The sequence below is a fragment of the Conger conger genome, chromosome 4 (assembly GCF_963514075.1).
Source record: "Conger conger chromosome 4, fConCon1.1, whole genome shotgun sequence".
Classification (NCBI taxonomy): domain Eukaryota; kingdom Metazoa; phylum Chordata; class Actinopteri; order Anguilliformes; family Congridae; genus Conger; species Conger conger.
In genome coordinates this window covers 70,328,213-70,345,185 of record NC_083763.1, presented here as the reverse complement: position 1 = coordinate 70,345,185, position 16,973 = coordinate 70,328,213, and positions in this window count along the sequence as shown.

Sequence of the window (16,973 nt, the reverse complement as noted above, 5' to 3'; positions counted from 1 at the left end):
CTGTTTTGAGCGCCATTGTGCGCGGTAATTGTGCCGAGAGGAGAGGTGACCCATTTTAACGGGCGAAGCAGCGACGGGCTGAATGGCCGCTGTTTATTCATGGCTCCCTTATCGGCGCTCCCCCATCTCCCGGACGCCTCGGAGGAAGGCGGCCCGGCCTTATCGCCGGGATACCATTTAGCCATTAAGGTCTAGCTTTTCAGCGCCCCATTGAGACGGCCTGCCCCGGCATCGGGGGCAATCAGATCCGGGCTGCGTGTCACGCTTGCCGAGGGAGAAAGGCAACACGGAGGGAGGCCGAAATGTGCTGATTTTTAACAGGATTCTCGCTCCTTTGTGGGAGAGCCCTTCAGCTGGCGGCCCCGGGACAGTATCGGGTTTCGGGATGGGAAACCGTGGCTCTAACAATCAGCTCATTCAACGGGGGGGGGGTGGGGGGGGAGGGGAGGTGGGGGTGGGGGGTGATGCTACCTCTGAGGTCTGCCCTGCACATGGAGAAAGAGAGAGAGCGAGGGAGAGAGAGAGAGAGGGGGAGAGAGAGAGAGAGAGAGAGAGAGAGAGAAGAAGAGATGCTCTGTCTTGGATTAACCTACTGCCTGTCTAAGATGTGTGTGTGTGCGTGTGTGCATGTGTGCCTGCACGTGCATGTGTGACCGCGTGTGTGCGCGTATGTTTGTGCGTGCGTGCATGTATGCGTGTGTTTTGTAATCATTTGCACATGCTTTTTTAAAGCTGCAGTTTCCTTCTTTTTACAAGTGCCGATGGAGTCCGCTTCCAGAAGGAGAGGCATGTGAAGAAGCTCCAGACCGTCCGCTTCCTCTCCTTCCTCCCCTTCCTCCCCTCTCCCGTTTCAGAGAAGTGAACAAATTCACATTTTCCGCTTGCTGTCGTTGGCTTTGGGAATCCAGCCTGCTTTGAAATATACATGCATGCAAATGCCTTCGTCTGTCAGGGGGGCGGGGTAGGGGGCAGATATGGAGCAGGATGGCATGGGTATCCCTGTCTCAGGGATAAGAAAAGAAAGAGTAGACAGTTACGATGTGACCTCACTGACATAAAATGGAGAAGCACTCAACTAATCATCGCGTCCATTGGCGACATCCAACAGAACATTATATAAGTCGCTTTGACTATAGGCATCTGCCTCAGGCACCCAAAACCGGGGAGAGGCCAAGTGGATGAGGATCGTGCCTGTGAAACAGATGGTTGTCAGTTCAGATACCAAAACCGCCTTCTCCAAGACATGAGCAGTTTGCTAACAAGAAGCTGTTAGCACACTCAAGATGATCTATAATGGATTTGTGACTTATCCAGGCTGTGTTCCTGTTTCTCCCCCACTGCTTATTTTATCCATCCTTGTCTCCTTGGTCCTCGACTGGAAATCGATCAAGGTACACCATTTTTTATATGGTTTATATGGTTTTTAAATATAAAAATTAAATCTCTCATTTACGTTTACATACATAGGGGCGGCCGGTAGCCTAGTGGTTAAGGTAAATGACTGGGACCCGCAAGTTTAGCGGTTTGATCCCCAGTGCAGCCACAATAAGATCCGCACAGCCGTTGGGCCCTTGAGCAAGGCCCTTAACCCTGCAATGCTCCAGGGGAGGATTGTCTCCTGCTTAGTCTAATCAACTGTATGTCGCTCTGGATAAGAGCGTCTGCCAAATGCCAAAAATGTAATGTCCATAAGCATTCAGACCCTTTGCTGTAGGGCTCCAAATTGTGGTCAGGTGAATCCTGTATGCTTTAGTTATCCTTAAGATGTATCTAGCACTTGATTGAAATCCGCCTGTGGCAAAATGAATTGAATGCAACAGTTCCAGCTATTTCCACACAGCATTCCCAATCAAGCCCGTAACAAAAACTCTAATATGTTACATAAGTGGTTGGGGGGTCAAGCGCAGGTTGATAAATTCTGTTCCATTTTCCTCCCAAGACCCAAACAACAAAAACAACAAACTAAATTCCCAGGGGGCCACAGTGTCTGCAGGTTTTTGTGGTTTCCTTTCAATCAGTTGTCAGTTAAGGCCTTGAGAACAAGGTGCGTGGATTCATTAGCCAATCAATGACTTCAATCTCAGGTTCTGAGAACAAGCCAAAATCCAGCAGACACTGCGGCCCTCCAGGATTGGAGACACGTGCTGCACATGAATGGAAATGCATGCATGTGAAATACTGCCCATCCCTACACCTTAGAATGCTAATGCCCAGCCTGAGACAGCCCCCTGGGTAATAAAAGTGAGATAAGACAGACGCCTGTCTTTTGTATTGTCTGTGATGTGTATCAGATCAGATCACCTTACTCTGAGAAAGAAGATAGGAGCTCGGCCTGTCAGTACATACAGTACATAATTTACACCAACTAATTTAGGATACATTCCAGCTACTTCCTGGTAATTCCCACTTCTACTTCCGGGAATTCCAAGCACTATGTCTGGCGAACACCATCACAAGCTCATCACCTGGCTAATGCCATCCCTACGGTAAAGCATGGTGGTGGCAGCATCACACTATGCGGGTGCCTCTCACTGGCAGGGAAATTGGTCAGAATTAAGGGAAGGAGGGATGCAGGTAAATACATCAAGAGGTGCTTGATGAGAACCTGCTCCAGAGTGCAGGTAACCTCAAACTGGGGCGATGGTTCACCTTTCAGCGCGACAATGACCCAGAGCATACTGCCAAGACAATGCTGGAGGAACTTTGGGACAAGTCTCTGATAGTCCTTCAGTGGCCCAGCCAAAGCCCAGACTGAAACCGCGCAGAACATCTGTGGAGGGACCTGAAGATGGTGGAGCTTGAGAAGATCTGCCAGGAAGAATGGAAAACTGCGCAAATGCAGGTGGGTAAAGCTTGTACATACTTACACAAGAAGACTCAAAGCTGCAATTGCTGCCAAGGGGGCTTCTACAAAGTACTGAATTAAGGGTCTGAATACTTAAACTCCGGAAGTCTCCCAATCACAGAGTATGCTGCTAAGAAGAAACAGAACCGAAGCAGAAGTTTGTGGCAATATTTATTCTATTTGTTGTTACCATTTTACCAACAATCTCTCCGGTTTCTATGTTATGAAACGTCTGTCCAATCTCTATTTTATTATCCATGGGAATTACCAGCAAGTAGCTGGAATGTATCCAGCAGGAATTGGTGTAAATAATGTACTGTACTCCATGACTGGCCAAGCTCCTATCTTCTTTCTCCGAGTAAGGTGATCTGATCTGATACACATCACAGACAATACAAAAGACAGGCGTCTGTCTTATCTCACTTTTATTACCCAGGGGGCTGTCTCAGGCTGGGCATTAGCATTCTAAGGTGTAGGGATGGGCAGTATTTCACATGCATGCATTTCCATTCTTGTGCAGCACGTGTCTCCAATCCTGGAGGGCCGCAGTGTCTGCTGGATTTTGGCTTGTTCTCGGGACCCGTGGCTCATTCAAGTCCATGATTGACTAAAGAGTCAACACACCTTGTTCTCAAGGCCTTAATTGACAGCTGATTGAAAGGATTGATTGAGCAAGGCCCTTAACCCTGCAATTCTCCTTGGGCGGATTGTCTCCTGCTTAGAGAAATCAACTGAACATCGCTCTGGATAAGAGTGCCTGCCAAATGCCTGTAATGTAATATTTGGTATTTGTAATTTGTTTTTTGGATTTTGGGAGGAAAATGGAGCAGGATAGATCAACCTGCACTTGAACCCGCCCCCCCCCTTGTAAAATCCAGCTATGTCAGCCTGACCTGAGCTGGCCCAGCTGGGTATGAGCAGGTCATCCAGCTAGTACTGGTACTGTAGCTAGTCTGAGCTGTGTCAAAACATAGCTTGTGCTGATCAAACCATGTCAAGCCGGGGGCTGGTCTGAACTGGTCATCATTGGTCAGCAACACTGTGATCAGCCAATCACCCACAAGCATGGTCATCCTGGAATCTGTTCTTGGTCTTCCATGTCTATGTACCACCTTGTATCCATGGGTGTCACAGGCAGTGGGCTGTGTGGCCAATGGCATAAGCCGATTTGTTGTCCCGATGCCTGATCAACTATGCCAGGAGTCTGCCACTGAGGTCCAGGAGAAGAACAAGTTCTGCTGGATTTGGTCTTCACCTTAAAGTCGGCAACCAGTTCAGGCTCAAGGAAGTGCTGCGAAGTTAGCATCAAAAACCAGAAGACCCTGCGGCTCACCAGGACCAGGGTTGTAGACTACCCACACGCTGAATTTGACAATCTGACAGGGGGAAGGAGAGGGGGAAGATAAACAGCCTTCACTGGGATCTCATGAGCCGATCAAATCCGAGCTGAGGGTTCGAGGAGCAAACCTGATAGTATAATCACACTGCAAGAACACTCCATTCCCTTTTGATTTATGTTGTTGTGGAAAAATTGAGCTCTCCCAGACTGGGTAACGTACACTCACTGAGCACTTTATTAGGTACTTATCAGACGTGTTGGTCTTCTACTGCTATAGCCTATGGACCTAGAGGTTTGAGTCGTTGTGTGTTCAGAGATGCTCTTCCGCATTATTTGCATTACTATCACCTTCCTGTCAGCTTTGACCAGTCTGGCCATTCTCCTCTGACCTCTCTCATTAACAATACGTTTTTTCCCACAGAGCTGCTGCTCACTGGTTTTTTTTGCACCATTCTCTGGCAACTCTAGAGACTGTCGTGCATGAAGTTCCCAGGAGATCAGCAGTTTCTGGGATACTCAAACCATCTTGTCTGGCACCACTAATCATTCCACGGTCAAAGTCACATAGATCACATTTGTTCCCCATTCTGACATTTGGTCTGAACAACAGCTGAACCTCTTGACCATGTCTGCATGCTTTTATACGTGCAGTTGCTGCCACGTGATTGGCTGATTGAATACTTGCATCAACAAGCTGGTGTAAAGGTCTACCGAATAAAGGTACTCACTGAATGCATATCCTTCGCTGGTGAAAATTTTTTAAAAAAGGATGTCTGCTCTGATTGGCCTTAAGGAGGCTTCTGACCCAAGAGAAGGAAGAGGAAATAAAAGTGGGGGAATGGTGGCACATTTAAAACGGGCCGAGCCGCTCGACATGGAGGCCTCCGGAGACCGTGAGTCAGCTGACACTCAGACTCTGCCAGCGGCTCTCATAACTCCCGTTTGACAGACCAGCCCCCGGGCTCTCCGGATTCCTCCACAGCAGTGAGACATCTCTTTTATCCTGGCTCGGGGGCACGCTGGATCTCCTAAACTTAGACCCTCACCTCAACCCTTTTCTGGGTAGGAAGCCAAAAACATAAGAATATAATATATATATATATATATTTTAGAAAAATAATAAAATAAATGCGCTAACCTTCAGGAAGGTGTTGGTGGCGGCGGGTTTTTATAGCGGATCAGTCATTGTCTGGCAGAGGGGCAGGGTTGGGGAAGGGTGGGAGGTTGGGGGGTGCTGCTTAAATAGGATCTTTGTCCCGACTTAGCGGCGTTGAATCCGTCCTCCTTCCGCCCGCCTGCAATCCGTCACCCCGGCGCTGACTGCGGCTCGCCGGTGTCCCTTCCCCTGATTTGTTCTACAACCGTTCTAATTAAAGCCCTGACTTTCCCAGGGCTCGGGTTGCAGGCCCCGGGATTGCGGAACGCCGGGAAGCGGAACGCCGGGCGCCCGGGGCCTGGCACAACGGCGTCCTCTCCGGGCCACAGGAGAACCTGCCGCTGTGAATGGCTGGAGGGACCCCTTTGTTGGCCCTTTCTGCCGAGTTAATGTGGCATGTTATGCGTCTTTTCTGTGATTTTGAAGTGAATTTAAAAGGGGGGGGGGGGGGGGGGATGGGGGGGGGTTAGGCATTTTTCCGCAGAGGCTTTGGCCTTCAATTCTCAGTTTCCCAGAATAATCTGAAGTTTATTAGACAGACTGGGGGGCCACACTTAAAATGACTTTTACAGTGTTGTCATCATCTGATGTCCAGGCTCTTTCCTAGAAACTATTCCAGGGTTAACTCCTTGGCATACGTTAGCGTTTGGCCTCCAGCTGGTTCTGACTCTGCCCTCCCCTCCCCCTCTCTCTGTGAGGCTTGGCACACTTTTCAAATTCCAGAGCTTGTTTGGGCGCTGCTGGTTTTTAAGAAATTTTATTTCCCCATTTCGCATCACTTGAAGTGTGTAGAGCACTTCACTGGTCCCAATGAGGATGATGAAGAAGCAGAGGAAGAAGAAGAAGAAGTAGAAGTTGTCTAGAGCGTCTTGTCGTCTGTGGAAAGGCTCCCACGGGGGAGGTGTTTTATACACTTTGGTCTCACTGCCATGCTTATTTTTATAATTGAAGGATAAAACACATTGGATGTTTTCAGCAGATACGATAATCATTGACCATGGTTATTGGCACAATGACTACTGGTCATTTACTAAGTACATCTTGGAGCTAGCTGGAAGCATTTCACATTGTATTCACCTGTATGATGGAGTATGTGCCAAATAAACTTTGATTTGGTCCAATAACCAGCAATCTAGTATGGTCACAACATGGTTTTTAAATCTTCTTTTTTTTTCTGCTTCACTCCAGGCAATGACTGTTGGCAAGTTTCACTCAGAAACACATCTGTGGACGGACTGGCCGGGTCAGACATGTGTGTGTGACAACCTAACAGGGTTTGAAGTGTTTTCCAGGGAGCAGAGTAAGATTGAAGAGACAGAGAGTCTAAGAGAGTCATTTTGAGAGGCTCTCCAGGATGGGCTGAAGCCTCTGTTTGGACCTTGCAGCTGCTTGTTGACTAAACCTCGGTCAGCGGATGTGCGTTTGATGAGCACTCGACGGACACAAGTTCAGCCAAGAGGCTTCCCTGGTCACAATTTCCCAAAATGAATTTAAATTCAAGCACTCAAGTAATACAAGATGATGCAGTGGAACCCTCTGCTTTCACAGAAGTCGTTCTGGAGCTACGAGGCCGACGGAAATACTCACACCTGTGGAATCTACGCTCAAGCTGACACATATTGTAATGTTCTGCGGTGCATTAATAATTGACAGCTTAAAAAAATCCAACTACTGCAGAGTAAAGAGTGTAAGCACTTCTGCAAAGAAAAAAACAATAATAATAAAGCCAAATCGAAGAGGTTATAATCTCAGTGCACAGTGACCATTAGAAGTGTATCTTCTTTGAAAAACAGTCATTGTTTAAGGTACCATGCAGCAGTGACCTACAGTATATGACATGGCAGTACTCACTCTCGTTACTGTGACTTTTGACATTTAATTTCCTTTCACAACTGATTACTGTTGAGAGTGGCGGTGGGGTGAGGGTTATGGTGGGTGGTGGTAGGCAGTGGGGGCAGGTGTGGGGGGGGATTGGGTTTAGTTGACAGGTGCTGCGTCTAACCTAGTTTACAGAGAGAAGTAGGCAGGAGGGTGTTGAAGTTACAGGGCCGTGTACCCTTCTGGAATTTGGCACGGAGGCAGTGTCCTCCCCCTGCTGGGAAAGCGACCAATCAGAAGGAGCAGCTTTCAGGCTCTGAACAAATAAAAGCCCTGAGAAATCTGAGACCACAAAATCCTGAGTCACGGCCTGCAGGAGAGCGGATCAGAAGGGTATGAGGGAGCACTGTGAAAAAAAATCTTCTTGTTTCAACTTTAAAAAGTTAGTGTCTGGGCCCGGGCTTGCCTTCTCAAGTTCACTTAACTTTCAATTTTCCGGCAGCCCAGACAGTTGAAAGATACATGGCTTTACTTTTATTTTTCAAACATATTTATGTATTCACAGAGCATTGGTTGTTGTGCATTTGCAACGTGCACAAAAATGTCACCAGAATGTACTTGAAGGATTTGTAGAAGCAACAGTACCTCTAACAGTTTGAAAGTTATGAAAAAAAAAATTGAATTTACATAAACATGGACGTAGGTTGCGAAATGTTCAAATTACAAAGAACAATACATTCGTTTAAAGTATCAACAAAAATACATCTTCAACAGACTGCACCTCTGCTATGTTAAGTACAATGCAATCCATCGGTATTTGGACGGTGACACATTTTTTGTTTGTTTTGCATATGTACTCTAGCACATTTGATCGAAAATGAAACAATGAATATCAGGTTAGTGATATCAGGAAGTGCAGACTAAGCTTTTTACGTCCATATCAAGAAATCCATGTAGGTATTGCCGCCGCTTTTACACAACCGTTCCGTTCCGTTCCGTTCCATTCCATTCCGTTCTGTTCCGTTCCTTTCCAGCCTGTTTTCCATCCTTTTATAGTCTGTTCTGTTTTGGTTCTGGTTTTGATTTCTGTTTTATGACTCCTGCCTGGCCCTTTTCTGGAATTCCGATTTTGGTACCTCTGCCCTGTTTTGGACTGACCACCCGGTGTTTGAACTTTGCCTGTTTGGATTACACTCTGTCTGCCTGCTCATTAAACCTGCCATTTCTCATAAACCCTGAGTCTGCTCATGGTTCCTCCAGCCCATAGTTCTGACAGTTGCTTCAGCAGGATGATTGGGGTTGTCATCCTGCTGCAAGGTGAAGCACCATCCAATGAGTGTTGAGGTATTTAACTGGATCTGCAATCCAGCCTCGTACTCATAGATTTCAAATCCATTGTGCAGGAGAACAGAGCCAAAAGCCCTGGAATCTGTAGAACTCTCCCCAACTATGCACCTGTAGGACTCTCTCTCTCCAAGTATGCAAATGTAGGACTCTCGTCCCAAGAATGCACCTGTAGGACTCTCTCCCCCCAAGTATGCAAATGTAGGAATCTCTCTCCAAGTATCCACCTGTAGGACTCTCTCCCCACATGTCCACCTGTACGCAGAGTATGCAAAGTGAGTACCTCAGCAAGGCTTCGCTCTTTTTCATTTTAATCAATTCAAATTATTGTATTTTTTTAGTTGTAAAGCACTTTTACAGAGAACTGGCCCCCAAGAGTATGCCTAAGGCCACCATGGTGAGGAAAACCTGTCGGGCTAACAGGAACCTTGAGCAGAACCCGACTTAGAGGGGGTACCCATCTGTTGCAGGTTGGCACTGGTTTGTTATAAAAAATGGCATTACATATAAACAGATTAATTATTGTATGTAAAGTATGTGTTATTTTATTTAATAACAAATACGATTTTTATGAAAAAATGCAATTGAATTTGGAATAAAATGACCGAGGTGTCTTCATTTAACATTTCGTAGCCGTCTTTTCTTCTACAAAGGATCTCCTGTTAACTGTTGCACTGTATCTGCAAACCTCGGGAGAGAATCATGCAGGTGCTGCCGGCCAAAAGAACAAAACGTGTGTCTGTCCAGATACTCAGATTGCACTGTAGATATACAGTATCTGTATTCATTATAATTCATATTCATACACAATACATGCCTTTTTTCCACATAAGATGACTCTATCAGACGTTATGCAACTAAGTAACATATGTCCTGTCTCCTTCAGAACATGAATTCAAACAGGATTAAAATAAAAACCATTTTATTGCTCGAAGCAATGGCGTTGGAAGATGTTTATCTCTATGTTCAGCTGCAAAAGCAACTTAAAAGGCTTGTCTCCGGGAACAGAAAAACGATGTATTAATCATGACCAAACGCGATTGCTCAGGGCGAACGTGCCCGAGCCAAAGCACACTACTCATCGTGTAAAGTGTCAGAAGAACGTCACATTTGATAAGCTGTTGCTTTGTTGTATTATCTGAGGTAAATTCACCACATCTGAAAAGCGAGCCAAGTCATCACCATGTCACAAATTAGAGCAGTTGGAACAGTGGATCTTCTTTTATATTTATTAATGCCGGCTGTGGGCTCCTGTCCCTAAACACCCAAGCTAGCATTGCTGACAAAATGTGTTCTGCAGGCGGCAATCCCCTGTGTACCTATTAAAAGACGTTTCATTGGATTTATTACTTTAATAAATGTATTTAATGTATGCAATAAATGTGTAATGGACATCTGCATATTTTCCATCGCATTTTTCAAACATCTGCCCTTTCCATAAGGCTTTTTGTGTGGCCTAGGCATGATGACACACAGTGCAGGGTATGGAGTCATATCTGAATGTATAATGAAAAAAATGAATGTAGTCTATAGGGCAGCTGACCTCAAGCCATCTGCCCAAAACTTCCTTTGACACTGCCATTTATGTGCTGTGATCCCATCTCTATCTGTAACCATCTCTGCCTTCCACATCTGAATGAAGCAAAAAATAAAAGTTGGGCTGACTCCTCATCTTAGATAAACTTAAAGTGCTCATAACTGTCAGCACACAGTAACATGTTCAACGTTCTCTATGGAACTCATATGTAATATGTAACACTCAACATTTTCCTGTTCAGAAAAACAGTAGGTAGACCATGCTGATGAAAATAGCTCAAGCTAGGCTTTGAAACAGCTGGGAGCTGGTTGACCAGCTTCATACCCAGCTAGACCAGCGTTATAACCAGCTTGTCCATGCTGGTTGACCAGCTCATACCCAGCTAGACCGGCTTTATGACCAGCTTGGCCATCAGGGGATCATTCTGGTTTTGAACAATTGTTCACTTGGCGTCCATAGAAGCCACCAGAAGATTGCTCATATCTGAATACGGGCTGTCATTCAATTTCAGCGGGATGGCTAGAGCAGAGAAAAGGAGTGAGATTTCTATAGCGAGCCCAAAACAACGGGCCAGAGGGGAAGATGTGGCGCAACAAGTCAAAAACAAATTTACAAGGTGGGCACCACTCGACGGAGAAGGAACATGCGCCCGCAGCCTGCCAGCTGTGGGTTGAGACTGCGGTGGACTTGTAAAGGTTTGATGGTATCTCGTCAGCGTCAGTGTTACACACTTATTCCACTCCGCTTTTATGATGTCGCCATCAAAGCACCAGAGCCCAGTGAATCACTGTGCAGGCATCCCTGTGACATCAGCTGACTTGCTGTCCCCGAAACACCTCGAGAGGCACCCCTGGCCCTGACTGAGACCTGGAGGAGGTGTAGCACCTTGCTATCATTACATTAAATATTCCAGACAGAAGGTGACAAATCGCATTCCCCCCAATAACGGTATCTGCAAATAATTAAAAGACAGCACGATGTTTTCTTTTGGACGTGCACTGAACTGCATTGATTTTCCTGTTGGGGGGGTGTTGGTGAAGGTGGTGGGGGGGGGGGGGTGTTGGGTTACTGACTCTCTCTCATGTGACCATGCAGATGCTAACAAAGGACATTCTTGTGAGTAGTGTGTGTGTGTGTGTGTGGGGGGGGGGGGGGGTTATATTGCATCACTTGTGAAATACAGATTAACTGAGGTATCATGAGGACAGACATTGTTTCACATACTGATGCAATCCCTACTGTGTTTATACAGCTGAGTCTGGGGCCAGTAATCCGTTATAAAGCTTGTTTTTGCACACACATACCCTTACGGACTTAAATGTACCCTCATCTTATAGCAGTGCTTAGATAGCGGCAAGCCAGCGTCCCATGTTGGGTTCTGACCCCGGAAGGTTCACTAACCTTTTGTTCACTGTCCTCTTCCACTCCTGCATAAACTCTGCTATAACCTCCCCTAGAGTTTATATAGAGCAGTGGTGACATTTTTACATTTACATTTTAGTCATTTGGCAGACGCTTTTAATCCAAAGCGACTTACAAGTGACCAACCTTGTTCCTTTCACTCCAACCCCAACAATCTTACAACACCCCATTGAACCGCTGATTGGTAGGACCAGGTGAGGCGAACTAGGGTTGAAATGAAAACCTGCCACACCTTGCATGGAGGATGTAAGCCCTGCTGAAAGAAACAGCTCCAGCTAGGCTTTGAAAGAGCCGGTATTTGGTTGACCAGTTCAGACCAGCTCCATACAGGTGCATACTTGGGGAGAAAGTCCTACAGGTGCATACCAGCTCAAGCTATGTATTGAAACGGCCGGTAATTTCAAGCCGGTGGTTTTACACCAGGAAAAGCAAAGAAACATCAAGCCTTCCAGTCCTTCCATGATCCAATCGGCGGAGAATATAGCAGACTCAGCTCAGCCTTGGACCAAGGCAGGTCCCGATGACCCAGGCCAGCTCCCTCTTTGGGCCACCACACAGGGCCTGGCGCTCTCTCTCCCCTCCATCTGGCAGTGCGACGCCATTCCTCTTCTCCTCCCCCGGATAGACTCCCTTCTTTTAGTCTGACTTTTGAGTCTTTTTCCAGAAGAGACTGGAGCTATCACAGCCACTGTACCTCTAAAGCTCGTACACTCGCAGAAATAAAGGTGCAACAAGTGCCTAAAAAGGTACAAATGCTTGCCCCTGCCTATATGGTAGGTGTATAAGTGTACCCCTAACCAGCCATATATAACTGATTTGTACCTTTTTTGCCTGGAATACGTACTCATTTGTCGCCAAGAGAAAATTACAGTACTCTCAGGATACAGTTGCGAAATCTGATCCGTTGTACCTCCACTTTCACTTTATTCCCAAGAGTGTACATTTTCATTTACTCCAGGATATTTCCTCAAAGCTTGCAGAAAGATCTCCATCAATGTCCATCCCAACTCAACATATGTTCAATAATAGGCTAAACATAACAGCATGATTTGTGCATTGCTTGTTAACTACTTGTGCATTGGGCGTTAACTACCTATGCATTGCATGTTAACTACATGTCCATTACATGTTAATTACCAGTGCATTGTGTTTTTATTATCTGTGCATTGCATGTTAACAACCCCTGCATTGCATGCTCACTAGCTGTGGATCACATGTGCACCACATGTTAATGGACCGCTCCCACTTCCCTGGTTCACATATATCCCCTTCCTCTGTGTCAGCAACAGACTGAGGGGAACAGGAGGCCGTTACAGCGAATTATTTGATAAAACATTTCATGGATTAGAGAGGCACGAGCAACATGCCTATCCCAGCATGCAGTAGGCAAGAGGCAGGAATACACCCCGGAGAGGTCACCAATCCATCACAGGGCCCACACACCATTCACTCACACACTCATGGAGGCGACATTAGCTCAGGCAGTAAGAGCAGTTGTCTGGCAGTCCGAGGGTTGGCGGTTCGATGCTGACCTGGGTGTGTCGAAGTGTCCCTAAGCACCTGAGCACCCTGACAGCTAACCCCTAAATGCTCCTGACGAGTTGGTTGGTGCCTTGCATGGCAGCCAATTGTCGTTGGTGTGTGTATGAATGGGCGAATGAGAAGCATCAATTGTACAGCGCTTTGGATACCTTCAAGCGCAAACTGAAGACGTACCTCTTCAAGCAGCACTTCTCCCCGTCCCTCCCTACCTACCTGTGAACCTTAATTGTTGTCTTTCTGTGATTTACTTTTTTGTGTATCAGTATTTTTAGTTTGCCTCGGTAAGCAGTGTTTGGCTAGTTAAGGGGTTTGGTCATACTTTTGCTTTGTTTGTTTGTTTGTAAAAAAAAAAATTTTAAATGAAAAAAAAATTCAAATAGGCCCTGGTCCTTATCTTTGTTGTGCAGGTAGCAGTTGAAATTGTACTTCCCTCTAGGGTCTTTCAGCGCACTTATCCCTGGTTATGGATATGCACTTTGTTGTACGTCGCTCTGAATAAGAGCGTCTGCCAAATGCCATTAATGTAATGTAATGGAGGAAGGTGCTATATAAATGGCAACCATTTACCATTCATACCTACAGTATGGGCAATTGAGAGACTCCAAATAGCATACTGCTTGTCATTGGACTGTGGGAGGAAACCAGAGTACATGGTGGAAACCCATGTGGACACAGTGAGAACATGCAGACTCCACAGAGAGGAAGCCCAAAATATCTGGCTCTGCGCCCGCTGCAAGCCGTATCCGTGGTAACGCTTTTAATGTGTCATAGCCTTCGATGCTCCGGAAAGCAGCAACAAACGTCACTCGCCTCAGCAAGAACAGAAGCTTTCCCATGGGACGCCTGAGGAAGCAGGCTGTGACATCACCGAACCTCGGCCAAAGGGAGGCGGGTGGAGGCCGGTGGAGCAGCGAGTCCAACCCGCCCATTGTGTCCGTCACGGCTCACCTCCATTGCCTTCTTGGTGTATTATTTTGGGGATTATTTCATTCCGTAGCCAAAGACCCTAGTGGCCAGGACAAGCTGATCCTCTCGAGCCCATAGCAGGGAGAGAAAAACAGGCTGCCAGCTTGCAATGATCCATTTCGTATTTTAATCTTCTGTTGGGGCATTGTGATCTCCCGGATTGGCATGGTGCCATTCAGGTGGTCCACATCTTCATAATAGCTACACAGTATCATGGGAGCCAAGGTTTCAGCGCTTGATGCCTCAGGAGGGATAAGATCAGGGGATAGGCATTGTAGGGTAAACATAAAGCTGCCTTCATCCAAACAGGCTCAATATTTTATCGGTGAAATGTATGTATGTGTAAACGTTGTCATAAAACAACAAGATGCGCTCGCACACATTTCGACCCGTCTCCACAGAGTGCCCCCCCCCCCCCACAAGAGCCCGATAGGTGAGTTCTGTTCTGCCGAGGACATCTGGACTCAGTACCATCCGAAGCATGGCAGTGCTTTAGATCCCTCCACTGATGCCAGCCTGTTTAACCCCTCAGTCGTTTCCGCAATCCCCGTGGCCAGGAACTGAGTGCCACAACTGAAACAGGTTGTAGGGGCCTGGGGCGGCCTGTAAGGTAAATGACTGGGACACGCAAGGTCGGTGGTTCTAATCCCCGGTGTAGCCACAATAAGATCCACACAGGCGTTGGGCCCTTGAGCAAGGCCCTTAACCCTGAGGTTAAGGGAGGATTGTCTCCTGCGTGGTCTAATCAACTGTATGTCGCTCTGGATAAGAGCGTCTGCCAAATGCCAATAATGTAATGTAATGTAAAGTAATTATATTTGCAAAAGTTAAAAAAAAAGATCCATTAAGCAACTTCATTAACTTCAGGGCTCGAAAAGCGCTGAAATTCCTTCATCGTTGATGTTGAAACCGTTGGCTTGTTTCCTTCGTTTTTTTTTAACAATGACATTAGACTGCACAGCAAAATGCTTCTTTATTCTTCATCTCTATCTGAGTTTCTTTGGGTTTAAGAGGGATATGAATACACTGTCAGAGTAAAATATCGCCTTTCATAATTGATTGAACACTGAAATGGACCCTGTGGGTTCCGCTCTTTTAAAAATACACATTGCACATTGCAGTCTCTGTTTTAGTACTCTAATTCCTGCAGTGTTCAATGATAAATGAACCCCAAGCCGGGAACTCAGTTGGACTCACATGTAGTCTGTTAGAGCTGAATTAACACTGGATATTTTACTGTGTGTGCAGGCGTACTGTGTGGTCCATTTCTGCAATATGGTATAACAGTCTGAGAAAGGTATAATGAATATGCTGAACCAATATGTGGTACCAGCGGGTCTCCAGTGAACAGAACTGAATATGAAAAACAATATGAACAACATTTTCCATGTGGTAATGCCTACTCTTTATAATCTTGATAAAATGGAAATCCAAAGCTACTCTTTTCTGAGGTCCTTTTTTTATACATTATTATTATTTAATTAACTTTTTACATAAAATTTAGCTCATTATCCAGAGCGACTTGAAAAGGCGAAGATGGTAAGTGAGCAACATTCCAAGTAAGAAGCAGCAATTCTGTCAGGCTATAACACACATTACATTAATAGCATTTGGCGGACCTCTGATGCAGAGCAACTTACAGTTGATTAGACTAAGCAGGAGACATTCCTCCCCTGGAGCAATGCAAGGTTAAGGGCCTTGTGCAAGGGCCCAACGGCTGTGCAGATTGAACCACCGACCTTGCAGGCCCCAGTCATGTACCTTAACCACTACACTACAGGCCGCTCTAAATGGAAGTAGACGTGGAAGAGGGGAATGGGAATCAGGATGGAGAAAGGGGGAGCGATATTTCTTGAACAGCTGGGTCTTCAGGTTATGCCAGAATTATTATTGGTTATTAATTACATGGCTATTATTGTCCATAACCATGGCTACTGTATGTTTTGAGAAAAAAAAAATGCCTTGGTCACTTTTCATTCAGCTATAAATGCGTCAATTAGAAACTCCACCGCAGTGATCTCTTTTCCTTGTGCGAGAAGTGCGATGTTTATGGAAAAGGGGCCTACTCAAAAGAAGTCGGATGACGTAGGGCACACGTCAAACAGGAGATTGGATATTCATTTTTACCAAAGCTTAAGGTGTTGATCAGAGGAGTACATTTTTACTACCATCTAGAATGATCACGTTCTCATACTCCTTGTTGGAATATACGTATGATTTCAGACGGGGGAAAAAATCTTGATAATAACTTTATAATAAAGTTATTTTTATCATCCTACTAACTGCAACTCTGATGTATGTTGTTGTTGCTATGGTGGTACGAAATGAGAGTTGCAATCCCTACATGGTTTAAACCTCATAGTTCTTGTTTCATTTCAAATCCAATGCGCTGTAGTACATAGCAAAAACAAGAAAAATGTAGTGACTTTATGCAACATATATGGGGAGATTTGTTTCTCTGTGAAGACTGAGATGGTACATACTCCAGAAAAAACACAATAGCAAAATCACTGGAAATGTGTCTGGATTTCCTCCTCTGACATCAATACCTAATTAGCTAGTTATTCATGAGTGGCAAATGCATAATGAATGCACAAGCTAGATAGATGCACACCATACTTTTGAATAGTTGACCAAGTGTCCTGGCCAGCTAATTTGTCAAACTGGACCAAATGACAATGTCCTTATTTTCAGCCATCCCATGGGTTCTCTATGCCTTGGGAATGTGGGTATGCATCTGCAAGCATTGGACTGTCAGAAGTAGATTCCCTACAGCAGTGGTCCTCACTCCTGGTCCTGGAGAGCTGCAGGGCGTGCTGGTTCCTCACTCCTGGTCCTGGAGAGCTGCAGGGCGTGCTGGTTCCTCATTAATGGTCCTGGAGAGCCGCAGGGGGTGCTGGTTCCTCACTCCTGGAGAGCCACAGGGTCTGCTGGGGTCCTCACTCCTGGTCCTGGAGAGCCACAGGGTCTGCTGGGGTCCTCACTCCTGGTCCTGGAGAGCCAC